We start from the raw sequence: 3318 nt of genomic DNA on the forward strand, positions 1-3318 counted from the left end.
AAAGTATTTTTGACTAAAGTGCACACCCGTCGGGCGAAAGGGAATCCGGTTCCTATTCCGGAACCCGGCAGCGGAACCGCATACAATTCGGGCCCTCGTAAGAGTGTTCGTCGGGGTAACCCAAAGTGACCTGGAGACGCCGTCGGGAGATCCGGGAAGAGTTTTCTTTTCTGTATAAGCGTTCGAGTTCCCTGGAAACCTCTAGCAGGGAGATAGGGTTTGGAACGCGAAGAGCACCGCAGTTGCGGCGGTGTCCGGATCTTCCCCTCGGACCTTGAAAATCCAGGAGAGGGCCACGTGGAGGTGTCGCGCCGGTTCGTACCCATATCCGCAGCAGGTCTCCAAGGTAAAGAGCCTCTAGTCGATAGACTAATGTAGGTAAGGGAAGTCGGCAAATTGGATCCGTAACTTCGGAATAAGGATTGGCTCTGAGGAGCGGGGCGCGTCGGGCTTGGTCGGGAAGTGGGTCTGGCTGACGTGCCGGGCCTGGGCGAGGTGAATGACCCTCCTTCACGGGGGGGTCGGGATCCGAGCTCGGTACCGTGCCTTGGCCTCCCGCGGATCTTCCTTGCTGCGAGGCTTTTGGGGCGGTTTACGCCGTCCTGATCGTTCTCTTCGGCCGCCATTCAACGCTCAGCTCAGAACTGGCACGGACTAGGGGAATCCGACTGTCTAATTAAAACAAAGCATTGCGATGGCCCTCGCGGGTGATGACGCAATGTGATTTCTGCCCAGTGCTCTGAATGTCAACGTGAAGAAATTCAAGCAAGCGCGGGTAAACGGCGGGAGTAACTATGACTCTCTTAAGGTAGCCAAATGCCTCGTCATCTAATTAGTGACGCGCATGAATGGATTAACGAGATTCCCACTGTCCCTATCTACCCCCCTCACGATCACTGGCTTGTCGCGCCGAGGGGGCCCGAGTTCAGGAGTTTGCGCAAGCGAACTCCTGTTCCGCTAAAGTGATCCAAACCCAGGAAGTGGTGGAGGATCCGGTGCTTTGGCTAGCCGACCCCACTCTCAGGAACCGATCCGCGAAAGCGGAAAGGAGACCCTGAGAAGTGTGGGAACGCAAACCGAAGCGCCGGATCGGAAGCCACCGGGCTTGACAACCCCGGGGTTCCTAGTCCCAAGCGATGAGCGCCGTCGCTTGGCCCGTAAACCTTGCACCGTCTTCAACAACCTTCGCAGGGCGTGGCGTTGGTACGTTGGCGGTGTGGGGAGCGGGGGCTCGGCTTAACCGCCCGGCCGCGAGGTGGGGTCCTCTATAAAACCCCCCCAATCCTACGCTCAGGTGGGTGGCTATGGGATGAATGGCTCCTGGGTGAGGAGTCCCAAGCCCACCAACCCCCGTTGGCTGTGGCGGCTGACGGGATGTACTTGCCTTACCGGGGTAGGGCCGTAACCCCGGTGGACCTATAGACCGTGCCTAGAACTGAACGCCCCCCGTACGGGCTTGCCTTACAAGGGGGGCGGTACGAACTAGATGTCATGACAAATAAAAATCAAGCCTCGGATAAAACAAAGGAGGGTAAAGGAGGAAAGGAGAACGTGAGGAGGTCTAGGAGGAGGGTTTCCTCAGCTAGTTCCGCCTCATCGGGTGATCGAAACCGTACGCCCTATCGGGGACCCCGTTCACGATCTCAATCTCGATCGGGAACGGGTCTTCGAGATGAGCCGAGTGATGCTCTGGACCCAAAATCCAAAAAGGAGCATCAGAGAAGAGAGAAGGCACGAGAGAAGGACTTGAGAGATCAGGAGCTTGAGAGAGCCATTCTGAAGGAAAGGGGTATGGAAGCGGGTAAGGTAACGGAAGAAAGGGGTATGGAAACGGAGGAAGGGGTTATGGAAACGGAGGACATCCCCGAACCGACGGCGCAGCCGGAAAATGAGGTGATAGTGGAAGAAAAGGAAGAGTATGCTGTGAAGAACAAAAGAACGCTTAAACGGAAAACTGATGCAGAGGAAAAAAGACTGAGTGATGAAGATAAGAAGATGAAGAAAATGAAAAATAGACAAAAAAGGGCAGAAGCAAGAGCAGAAATAACGGCAAAACTGAAGGAGGAGGCAAAAGATAGACAGAGAAAGAAAGTAGACAAGAGGGACGAGAAAGAGAAATCCTTGCAACTCTTGAAGGAGCTGAAGGAAGCGACAGAGAAATTGGCCGGCATGAAAGATGTGAACCTGATCGAAACTGAGAGTGATGGAGAAAGTGAGGAGGAGGACGGCGAAGGAAGAGTGAAAGAGAGTGTGCATGCGAGTGCGCTCGAGACGGTGGGACAGCTGGCAAACGAGATTCGTCTGTTTATGCTGTCCCAACTGAATGTGAATAAATCTGTGTGTGTGACTGTGTTCGAAAAACTAGGGAAAATGGAGCAAATAATGAATGGTTTGGTATGCGAGAACGAAGGACTGAAAAGCAAGCTCGAATGTATGGGTGCGAAGGAAGGGGCGAATGCAAATGTTGGTGCGTCAAGTGCAAGTGCGGCAGTCCCGCGTGCTGCGCCTGCTACTCCAGCAGTAAGGCCAAGCTACGCGGTGATTGTAAGGGGGAAAGAGAATGAAAGCAGCGATATGGTACGAAAGAAGATTGTGGATGAAGTCAGTAAGAACGTAGATGTAAGGGTGAAAGCTGTGAGAAAGGTAAGAGATGGTGTGGTTGTCGAAACGGTGAGTGTTAATGAATGCAATAGGTTGTTGAATGAGAAGCAGTTTGAGAGAGTGGGTTTGCAGGTCACTGAGGCCAGGAGGTTTGGTCCAAAGGTCATATTATATGATGTACCATGTAGCATGACGGATGAGACCCTCCTGACTGAGGTGTACCAGAAAAATATGGATGGATGTGTAAGTGAACGCGACTTTCATGAGAGTGTGAAAGTACTGTTCAGAAGTGGAAAGAAGGGTATGGATGTGAGTAATGTTATACTGGAAGTCAGTCCACGAGTGAAAATGAGATTGCTAGGTCAGAGTAGAGTGTATGTGAAATGGATGTCTTTTAGAGTGAATGAGTTTGAAAGAATTAACAGGTGTTTCAATTGCTTCGACTTTGGGCACGTGGCCAGACAATGTAAGAGAGAAAGAGTATGTGTGAGATGTTGTAAGAGTGGACATGTGGGAAGTGAGTGTAGAGAGCAGTTCAATTGCGGTAACTGCGCGAGGAGAGGTATGCCTGCAGGTCATCCCGTGACATCGTCGGAGTGTCCAGGATACAAAATGCGACTGAGGTGGCAAAAAGAAAGGACACTCCAAGATGGCGAATAGAGAAGCGCGGTTTCTGCAGCTGAACTGCCAGCGTAGTATGAATGTGATGAGTGACCT

General features: G+C 52.2%; 1 pseudogene; it reads left to right on the forward strand.

Annotated features, from left to right (window-relative positions):
* The window catches only part of LOC116418105, a 2817-nt pseudogene extending 1912 nt beyond the window's left edge, over positions 1-905 (forward strand).
* Positions 906-3318: the final 2413 nt, after the last annotated feature.

Source organism: Nasonia vitripennis, unplaced genomic scaffold (assembly GCF_009193385.2).
Source record: "Nasonia vitripennis strain AsymCx unplaced genomic scaffold, Nvit_psr_1.1 unplaced0006, whole genome shotgun sequence".
Classification (NCBI taxonomy): domain Eukaryota; kingdom Metazoa; phylum Arthropoda; class Insecta; order Hymenoptera; family Pteromalidae; genus Nasonia; species Nasonia vitripennis.